The sequence below is a fragment of the Lissotriton helveticus genome, chromosome 6, assembly GCF_964261635.1.
Source record: "Lissotriton helveticus chromosome 6, aLisHel1.1, whole genome shotgun sequence".
Classification (NCBI taxonomy): domain Eukaryota; kingdom Metazoa; phylum Chordata; class Amphibia; order Caudata; family Salamandridae; genus Lissotriton; species Lissotriton helveticus.
The window spans coordinates 2,077,705,268-2,077,717,280 of record NC_136067.1 but is presented as its reverse complement, the minus strand read 5'-3'; positions in this window follow the sequence as shown (position 1 = coordinate 2,077,717,280).

Sequence of the window (12,013 nt, the reverse complement as noted above, 5' to 3'; positions counted from 1 at the left end):
AAGCTTCCCGTTAGCTCAATTCGATTCCGCGATCCGGTCCGCGAACCGGTAACAAATCAACATAGTGACGGTATTGCATTGCCGCGTAATGCGTCTTATGACGTACTGCGTTAGCGCACCCGGAACTGCCCCGGGGCGCGGACCGAGGCGCGAAACGCAACTCCCCGGAAGCGATCCGCGGCGCGAAAGCGCGACGTATCGCGTTGCCGCGAAATGCGTCTTGTGACGTATCGCGTTAGCGCACCCGGAAGTGTCCCGGGGCGCGGACCGAGGCGCAAAGCGCAGCGAACCGGAAGCTAACCGGGGAGCGTTCCGCAGCGCGTAACATGAAAGTTAGAGGTCATGTGACTTGTTAATAAAGCTTTTCATTGGTTCATTTCACTTTTAGTTTCATAATTATGGAAGGCTAGGTCAGGTGACCTAAAAATAACACTTTTCATTGGTTGAGAAGTATTGTTTTTTCCAAATGATGAAAACCACTCCTTCTTTCCTCACTCTGACTTTCATTATTGTGAGAGGAAGACCTATTTTGCTTCTTGGAAGACCTATTTTGATTGTATGAAAATGGCTTCACTGATTGCTTCAGCTGGTGCACCCCCACCACCACCTCCACCTCCTCATGGGAAGAGAGGACCACCTCCCCAGGTGGTTACCAACACTGAGGAGGAAGATGAAGAGATGGATGAGGAGGGAGAACAACCACAATTTCTTGAAGAGTTGCCCCGGGTTTCAAGAAAGAAACCCAGTTTCATCTGGCAGTTTTTTTCCATCCCTCGTGGCCAAAAAAAGGTCAATGCCAGGTACGCAACATGCCTCATATGCAAGGAACAATTGTCCAGAGGGACGGACAAAAAATACAGCTACGGTAATCATACCATGCATAGGCACATGACGAGGAAACATCCCTTAAATTACAGCCGGGCGGAATTAAGGGATATGATGGACAATCCTCGACCAACTCCTGTGACGAGACCAGCAACATCAGTTTCTTTATCACCAGAGGAGGCACGGGAAACTGTGCCAAATATCCAACCCAATTTTGGGAACATGATACACTTATGCATGCGCTGTCGTGCATTATTAGCTTGTGGCAACATGAGCATCAATGCACTGAACCTGGCATATGAACACCATGATTGCCCTAACCGCCCCCAGTAATTTTTTTTTGCTCCTGTTGAGCCCTTTTCAACGCCTGTTTTTTGTTGTTTCCCCCCCCCAAAAAAACCCCCAAAAATATAAAATCATTCAAAAAATACAAAAAAAACAAAAAATGTTCAAAAAATACAAAAAAAATATAAAACAACAAAAATATAAAAAAAAAGTTCTTTTCAGAACTACCTTCCCTTTCCAAAAAAATTGCTACAATGTTTAGCACTCTGGCAAGCTCTCTTTCTTTTGGTTCGCTCCCGGGTTAGCTTCCCGGTACGCGGACCGGGAGCTAACCAAAAAAACAATTTAAAAAAAAAAAAAGAGTAAGTATAAGGAAAGTAAACAGAGAGTGATGTTTCAAGAAAGACAGCTATAGGGAGTAAAGAAGAGATACTGTTTAATAGATCTATTTACCAAAGAACAGACAGAAGAGGGTATAATTGTGAAAAACAAAATAGATAACGAAGTGAAAGAAAAACAAGCATTGGCATAGCCAATAGGTATCGACTTTGGGACCTTCTAAGTATTTAGTTATGCAGCATAATATCCTTGGTGCAGCAACATCAACTGTTGCATGGCTAAACACGTATAAGGTCCCAAAGGCGAGACCTATTGTCTATGCCAATGCTTGTTTCTTAAGTAGAATTGCAATACGTATGGCTCTTCCATGTAAAAAAATCTTATCTTGTGCTCTAAAGATTGCTAAAGTCTCGACAGAGAACAGGCTAGATTGTAAGTAGGGTAAATTGCGCTTGGTGATCTGTTTGAGGGAGCGTCTGCTTTGCCTGGTGTCTTTGGAGAGCAATTTTGATTGTTATACTGGACAATATAGCCCTAATGTAAATAACATAGGGGCATATTATCAACATAGGCAATAAAAGTTTTGCAGCTTTTATCGGCAGAAATGTGTCGCTAAAGCTGCTTTTGCGGCAGAAAACTGCCGCTAAAGCCGCTTTTGCACCAGTTTTCTGCCAATAAAAAGAGCAATAATTTTATTGGCTGCATTCATAATATGCCCCTTAGTGTGCTTCAACTACACAGAGAAAGCATTATGAACAAATAGTGATACAGTGATCAGTCAAAGACACTAAGAGTAATAGAGACGGAGTGAGTGAACAAGAGTGAGGAACTATGAGAAGAGAGGGACTGAGAAAAAGAGTGGAAGGAGTTGAGTAAGTAGGTAATAGAGAAAGGAATGAGGGAAGTAGCAAAGGCAGGAAACTGAGGATTAAAGAAATGAAACAGTGGAACTAATAGTAGTTCAATGTGATAGAAATGTAACGAAAAGAGTACAAAATACTTACCTTATAATTGTCGTTAAATTCCTCACTTTTTATTTTTATACTTTCAATCTGTGAAAGAGAGAACAAACATTTGAAAAATATAAAAACATGTATTAAAAAATTACAAAAGACAAGGGCAAAGATTGAAGGACAAACAGTTTTTCAATAACTTTGACACTTACAGAAGCTACACAGTCCTAAAGATATACATTTTAAACTAACACTATCTTGATGCAGATGAAGTGAGGCCTATCTTAAAACATGGTGCATCTTTTGCATTGCTGTTGTCTCAGAAAAGTGTCGCAAGACACTAAAATTTAAAATAAATGCTTCAGGATGCCAATAAGATGTCTACTATCCAGAGTTTTGTTTCAGGTGAGGCCTACTCAGGGTTGTAGATGAAATTTCGAGTTGTTGAAGAGAATAGAGGACATAATACATGTGAAGGTCTACCAATGAAGTGAGTCATGTCCACTGCAATCTTCAACAAAGTCCAAACCTCCTATGTTTCCCTGGACAGACCTAAACTTGATCTGCACAATGTGATTCGTAATGATAGGAAACACACATGATGTAATTGAAATACATGCAATTTATTTTGCTCATTTCACAATCACATCACTTGTGTTTCCTTTGCTTAGGTATCTCATTGTGCAGATGTAGTCTAGCATATCAAAGAATACGCAGAAGTGCAGCACTGCATGCAACAACTTTGACACTTACAGAAGCCTCACCTTCTCCATGCCTCCTACACAGTTCTACATATACATCATAAATGCAAACAGTACAGAATTAATTATACATGTTAAATGGTTTATTTTTGCTGTTCTCAGAATGTATCAAAATTCACTAAAAACAGTGACTTGAAGGTATTCATCATGTAACAGCGGGGAAAAAAAAACACAGTCAAAATGATTGTGTTTAAAAAACCCATACAACATCAGAAATCAAAAATCAGAACTCCTTAAAGTTAACTTACTTTCCATGACGTCCAAGGATGTCCTATGAATAGCTTACACTCTTTTGTGCTGTTATTACTTTCAGCCCGCCACTTTCTGAAAGAAAATCTCCATCGTTTTTAAAAACATGTTACATACAATAAATGACTTCTTGCTCTCTACCACAAGATTCCACAAGGCCAAATCTTGTCAGAGCCATGTATAACTCTTGGATTTCTTGTTAGCCAATCCCATCATTTGGCATTCCCGCAACTTTCAGAATTAAAATGTTGAAGATCATTTTCACAATCCTGGAATAGTAATATCTTCCCCTTCTTGCTCAGTCATGTTCTACATTTCCTATGACACTGATACTGCTTAATATGAAGCAGACTTACACTACCTCTATGACTACAACAATTATTTAATTCTCTACATCACTTTTAATCACAAAGCAATGTAAAACAGTAGACAGCATTGCAGACTTACATTCCCTCTACTCCATGTTTTGATTGGCTGCTTCAATTAGCTTATAAAAAGAAACAGTTTTTCTGAACTCATTCAAAGTGCACATATATCTCCATGATGTCCAGTCCTATGATTAGAAGTTGTGTTACTGAACTACACTTATCCACAAGGCCAAATTGTGTAGGAGCCATTAGAACTTCTTGAAATTCCACAGAGCACATCCCGAGATTATTTCCCTAAAATTTTGGTTTTAAAAACACCAGGTAAGAGTTTTTAAGGTCATACGGCAATTTTTTTTTGAAAATTAAAACAGAATCATTGCAGAATGACCAGCCATTTCTAGACTTTAAATAAGCTGTGTAATGTCCTGATGATATTGAAGGGCCGTCATGATATATAATTGCTGTAGTTACAAAAGTCCTTCCTGATATTGACAACTGCGAAGCTACAACATTTTTTATTAAAGTTGTCAATTTTGTTCCATCAGGCCTACATCGTTGGAACATTAAAATGACGTACTGGCCATATGTTCGTATAAATAATGTGGACATCATTTCAGATTTACATTGGCTACACTCCATGTTGTGATTAGCAGCTTTTACTAGCCTATTAAAGGAGACTGATTTACTGTCTGGCAAAGTTAAATATATAAATCTTTCTGAGTCTACACTAGTAGTACTTGATATCATACAGTTCTCGCAGTCATGCTGCCATTGATAAGAAAGCCCAAACAGCTGATCTACATCTACACCTTCAGCATGTAATACATCAAGCATATACATTAAAAACTCCTGACAATCTTGCTGAATATTTTGAGAGAATTGTGTTTGGCCTGAACATCTGTCTAACAGATTTCGAATTTCAGACACACTTTCTATGTTTCTTCTATCAGTGGTACATTTCTCTAACACAGAATTTAACAAACCGCAAAATCTTTGATCAGAATTGACCACAATCTCTTCTTTTACATTTTTTAGAGAAAACAAAACATTAATTACTACATTAGCATAGCAGTTGACACCAGAACTGTTTTCAAACTGAAAACCAACAACATCTTCAACAGAATCCTTTTTGTTTCTGCTTGTAATTTTAGGTTCATTCACTTTTTGTCTTTTTGCTATAACCTCCCCAGTATTGTTCTCATTTCTTCGTTTCCGGCCTACCAGACGTTTCTCAAACAAAGGAAACTGAGGCAAATGTGGCGCATACTCTCTTCTTAACCTATTGTATTCCTTAACACAATCTAGATCTGCACAAATGTTTGTGACATCACACTCAATCAAGTACAATCCCGATAAAGTTCTAACTCGTGACAATGCCACATATGCCATACCCTCCTTGAACACAGAACTGCCAATATTCACCAAAGCACTGTCTACACTTAAACCTTGCGATTTATGGATTGTCACCGCATATGCCAAGCAAACTGGAAACTGCTTACGGCGAACATATAAGTCTTTTACAAGCAAAAATGTAGCAGAACAACGAGCAATTAGCTGTACTTCCTCAATGCCATCAAATTTAATTTTTAAAAATTCAATTCCATCTCTATTTCTGTATTTCACAAAATCAACAACATTACCCATTGATCCATTTACCAGACCTCTTTCAACATGTAAATTCCTTCTTAAAATTATACGGCAGTTCAAGCACACATTCAGAGTCTTTTCAAAACCTGCAGTTTTATATATACTCTTCTCTAATGAATCCAATTTTGTTTTCAGATTCTCAGACAAAATAATTGTTGATCCCATATGCTCTACTCTATCAATAGCTTCCAGTTTCACAATCTCTTCCTTTTCTAAATGCAACATTTTGTTGTTAAATTTGGCACATTCTGCAAGAGTTGGCATCAAACATATTCCAGATTTCTTTTCAGTAATTTTCTGAAAAATATTCTCAGGCACAACATCTTGTTCTGGATATAAATTTGACAGTAATCGTGCATGTAAAGCTTCTTTCCCATGCTCGGTCACTTTTCCAATTCTAACATCTTGTAGAATAGTCTTGTAAACTTCATCCTTCGCCTGACGCATATTTTCATGCAGTTCAGCATAATTGAAGTTTAACCATATATTGACGTTGCCAATGCTGCCTAGGCACTTCCTGGTATCTTCATGCGTGAGCATTTTGAACACAGGTTGCCCTTTCACTGGTGTCAGCTGCAAAAGATCTCCGAAAACAATGATGTGTTTGCCACCAAATAACACATCATACTCTGTTTTGAGAACTTCTTGCATCCTCAAATGCACAAAGGCAAGCATGACATTGGAAACCATGCTTACTTCGTCAATGATAAGAAGTTTCATTTTCCTCAAGATTCTTGAAACTTCAAAACAAGCATCTCCAGATAGCTTGTGATATTCTAATTTGTTGTCATGCTCCACTGGCAGCATCAGTAAACGATGTAAAGTAATCCCTTTAATATTATGTGCTGCCAGTCCAGTTGGAGCAGTGACAACACAAGACAGCGATGACTCTGTCTTTTCCTGCAAATAGCATGAAATTGCTTTAATGAGGAAACTTTTTCCAGTTCCCGCTTCTCCACTCACGTACAGTCGGACAGGCTTCAACGACGTACATGAGCACTCTTTCTTATCATGACTTAATCCATGATCAATTTGCATGGTAACTTCGTCATATATTTTCCTCTGCTCAACGTTGAGTTGCCTTTCCAACTCTTCTAAGTTAACCGCATCCTCTTGAGCATGTGCCATGGCTCTTTCCACTTCATTCATAGCAGTGGCAGCTTCATTTTCGATAAGAGGTCCTCCTAGTGGATCCTGACTCAATGAAGCAGAACTCTGACTGTCCTGAGAACTGTCTCTGGCAATCTCGGCTGCAATTGTTGCTTCCTGCTCAATTTCCGCATTCAACATTTCTACATATTTGGGAAAAGCAGGACATTCTATGGTCTCCTTGGCGGCATTGAAAGAGTCTTCGTAACAGAGGAAATCTCCAAGCAGTTCCTCTTCTGCACGCCAAGGCTTGAAAAGTTGCAAAAGTGCTAAATAGAAAAACTCCTTTTTTTCAGGAGATTCGCCACTCAATTTTCGATGGTTTATCAAGTGGCATTTTCTTTGCTTGACCAGACATCCCTCACTTCCTATTACAGCATACACTCCTTTCTCAGTATCTTCTTTGATGTTCCTCTTGAATATGTAATTTTGCAGAACCTCATACAGACAAACATTCTCGAGGTGACTGCTTCGATTTGGATAATATGTATCCAACATGTTTGTCTTCAAAATGTCGGTACTGTTTGGCTCCTTTTCCGCCAAATACTCAATTTCCCGCACAGGTTTGAGAACTCTATTACGCGTTGCAGCAAGACCAAGACTCGCCCAAACGATACTCCTGGACTTGGCATAGAGACTTGCTGAAGACAACCGGTCAGAACATTCGTACGCTCCGATTTCTCGATGCGACAACATCTTCAGACTGAAACTGTACAACTTCTTGCTGAGGCTCTTTTCATGGGAAATGTCCTCCCACATATCCTTCAATTCTGTCTTCTCTTTTTTGGTGATGTAAGACGTCACATACCGAGCCACAGCCATACAGTTATCAGCCACAAACTGTATATCCATGTTAGCATTCCACATGGACAAAATCACCGGGTTGTAGTCGTTGATGTACTTGGACTCTTCGTTCCTCTTCAAATTGTATGTGTTTTTAGGTGATTTCTTCATCACATTGTGTCGCAGCGAAGACATCAAACTGTTTACTCTTCCTTTAGAAATCACCGGTCGTGGAAAGCCGAAACGACATTTGGTGTAGAACTTGTCTTTGTTTCGGAATTTACGTCGGCAGTACTTTCCACATCGATGGCTTTGGAAACGCAGAACTTTTTCTCTTAGGCTTTTCTTCTCCTTTGCGTTTGGAACAGCACACGTAGAATACTGTTGGATGAAACTCATCACTGAGTCTTCTGGATCCGTTCCAAATTTAGGTGCATCCTTGATCCACAGCAACATATGTATATGAGGAGCACCTCTTGCTTGGTACTCCTTTCTCCAGAAGAAATCCAACACCTCTCCAAGAGGTGGATTCTTCTTATTCATGATGAAAGACATCATAGATTCAAATCTATGATTGAAGTACCTACATACATTGACTGGATCCAAAGAGCACAGTTCTCCGGGTGTCTTGAATTCGATGTTATCTACGTTAGCATTTGCCTCTCGTAGAAATTCAAGTAAGTCTTCCCAGCCATACTCGGCACAGCTCAGAGTGAGGAACCATGTGGGAGTACCTAAGTTCCTCAGCATACATTTTAAATCACCATGACGACGGTACCAGTACTCATTAGTACCACGCTGACACGCCATGAGATTAATCAGGTGAGAATCCAAAATACTATCTTGGACATTGACTTTATCCATAAAGTCACTTGCCGAGATGTTTTGCATGTGTATACCACTTTTCAAGATGTGGTTCACTGCATATGACAGTCCAGACAGATCGCTTTCAAACAGGAGATGAAACAAATAGGGAATGCATGTCGAAACCTAGCATCTCCTGCATACAATCGCAAAGTCCGGTATTCAGAAGCAGGAATTTGATGAGGTCGCTCATCATATCTTCCTCCCTGACCTGTTGGAAAAAGCTGTGGGAAACACCGAGCTTCCAAACTTTCCTCCCAAACACTAATGGGACTCCCTTTGGCTTGTTTCATTTGAAACAACTCAATAGCATTCCCCATGACTTCCTTGGAATGCAAAGGATGAACACTATAATGTTCATATATTTCTTCACTAGTAGAGGTTTCTACTTTCTCAATTTGACCAGCACACAAATCGCTATCCTCTTCCTCACTTACTTCCTCTTCTGCAACATATACATTCTTATAGTATTTATTATTTTTTTTCAAATACAATGTTGCCTTTTTAACTTTCCTAACATCTACTAAATCTTGCCATATTTTCTTATTCTTTGTCGGAACCCCATTAACTAAGATAACCAGAGGTTCCTCTTCCACTTTTTCTACTCCAATTGTGTTAATGTTTTTCTTGAAATCTAGAGGCAAATAAACAACTCTTCCCTTTAATCCTCTCTGTAAATCTGATGGAGGCAATTTCCCTGTCTTTGGCTCCATTCTTACAATAGCCTGAAAGGGATGGATACTTTGAATCAAAATAGATTCATAAGTATTTAAGTCCTTCAATTCAGAAGGAATCTCAACCAATTCCAGATTATTATGAACTGCTCTAGCAGGCATCTGGTTTTGTTTTAATTTGTTACAACAATAAGTACACACACGTTGATCCAATCCCAAATCAAAACAATTTTCTACCATCAAGTATGTTGCAAAATCCTTCCATTCACTATTATTTTCCCTTTCACTTTTTGCATATAAATCCACTAACTTAGTCTGATTCTTATAATAAGTGCGTCGACAACACACACAAGTGAAATTAGGCCTCTCACTTGATTTCACCTCAAACGTCGCAATTTCCCTCTGGAAATTATCTGTACTGGAAACCTGTACACTATCTTCCACATGACCCTCTACTTCTTGCTCAATTTCAACATTCTCCTCTTTACTTCCAAAGTAACAAAACTCAATTTCTTCACACATATTCTTCACATCTATTTCAGAACCATGCAAAAGAGCAGCGCATAATTGTTTCAGCATAATTGCTGGACTCTTAGCATAATACAACATTCTAACTAATTTCCTCACTTTGTTATGATGCACTGCTAGCATCCTGAAATGATGAAAAACACTCTGGCATACTCTCCTGGAAAGACAAGCCAGTGAATGACCATGCAAACCTGTCACTTCTCTTACTCTGCAAGGATCTAATTCTTGCAACAACATCATTTTCTGCTTCAAACTTTTTTTGTTAAATGACCGTACAAAATCACAAAGCAAATTGATGGAATCCTGTCGCACACTGCAAATACTACTACACTTCCAGGTGTACACAGGACCCTTAGCACGTCTTCCTAAAACCTCATTACCTAACACCTCTTCTGCCTCTGTTGTCACAAGTTTTTCTTTTTCAACTGGACAACCATCTTTCACTTCATAAGCACGACCACTGGTGTCAACTGCATGCACCAAATCATTATCCTGGAAATAACTCTCCTCATTAAAAAATGCCTCAGAGCTTGAACTATGCATCCATTCTCCAGAAAAAACTTCACAAAAATTACTACGATTAACTATTCTCTTCCATCTACTATTTCTTTTGAAATCAAAAATTGCCTTGTTTAGCTTCCTAATTCTATTGATTGTCAAAATAAATAACTTACGTTTAATTTCAAATGCCTGATCAATAACTTTCTCAACTATTTTTTTTCTCTTATAAAAAACTAGTTTCTGTTGACCTTTCTTAATATTTTTTAACAAATTGCCAATTATCCTGTTGCGGAACATTCGTTTACGAATCTCCCTAAACTGTTGTTTCCTTCTACTATCATGCACAGATTTATCTCTTGCTCTAGCAGTAACATTTTTCATTGTCCTTTTCTTTCCATTTGATTTCCTTCTCGTGTTATGGACTGAAACATTTTCTGTAGTAATATTTTTTTTATTACAAATATTTCTTATGAAATATTTAGAGCTCTTACCCGGTGCTTTCTTCATGGCTTGAGAAATCTTTTTGTTAGAGGACTGCTGGGTTTTTGTTTTCACCTGCTGTCTTTGACGTTTTGCAGCCTTAATCTGTCTTTGTATTGTAGGCATGGTAAAATCTTGAAATGATCTGCAGTTGAATCTGAGGAAAAATATAATAAAAAATGTTAATAAACATTATTACCAAACAGTAAATCAGTAACAGTGATCAAAAACTTAACACACTACTTGACATTTTAATTTGAAGATTTTTTAGTCATTGGCAATCTTACAATACAAAAATACCAGAAAAGAATCTATGCTATTTTATATGTGAATCTGATCTAATTTTATGAACATATTTTAATATTTTATTGAAGACACTACACATAACCTGTTTTTGAAGGTGTCTTTATTTTTAAATTAAACGGTTTACCTTTTTACTTTTTATTAATTATAAATTTTAAAAATAAATGTTTATATTTCCAAAGGCTCAAGCAGGTCAGCTTCCCATCCTATATCATATAGTTCGGACAAATCTGCATCCTCATCACGCTCTTCTTCATCCTCAGGATTTAAATCATCCAAAGGATCAACATCCACTGATGTTTCAATTACAAGTTCAATGATGAGGTCAAAATCAACTGATTGCAGATTGTCGCTCATGTTGAGGTTGTCTTTATCTTTAAAGAAAGATAACAACAATGAGATGTTGCAGAGTAAGAGACAAATCTCAGAGATTATATTAGTAAAATTGTTTAACAAGATTAACATTTAGCAGCTATTATTTAGCCATGTCCAGCAATGCTGAGCAGGTGAAGCCTATGTCTAATTATTCACTGAACAGGACTCATCTCTTCTTAACCTTGGATAAGCCTCACCGACTCTGTGTCCCCTGCACATACTTAAATGTAAAGGGGCAGATTTATATTAAATGGCACATCCCCAGGCATGCACCAGTTAACGTGCACCACTGCTCTGCCACCCATGGTGTGCCGCATTTACAATCAGATAGGAGAAAGCTGCGTCAAAACCCTGCGCCTGCTTGAAGCTGGCATAGGTCTTGACGCAGCATTGTGGAGATGCGGCACCCCTGAGCCTTGCTGGAGCTGCATCGCACTTGCAATACAACTCCAGCAATGCGCCACCTTTACGGCACATATGCGTCACGCATCTGTGCCATTTTTGCCCCATGCTGCGCCGCATTGTAAATGCAGCACACCATGGGTGGCGGAACAGCGGCGCAGGATGACTGTCACATCCCTGGTGATGCGCCAGTCATCATAAATGTATCCCTAAGCTTCTTATCTTGTTAGAGATGAACTGCCATATGTATCATCAAAATATTTTACATTTCCTAAATAGCGAATTTTAAGGAATAAATAGCGATTCTTTACCATTCCTAATTTGCGATGAGCAAATTGCTAATTGCAAGTTACCCATTCATTTCCATGGGCTAGGAGGCTCATAGGAATGAAGGTTTAATTTGCGATTACCATTTTGCTCATCACAAATTAGGAATTTTTCCAAGGGTGAAGGGGTGTCTCAAGAACACCCTGCTGCACCCCTGAAAAAGAAAATTGGGGGCATATGGCACACATACATGCCCTAAG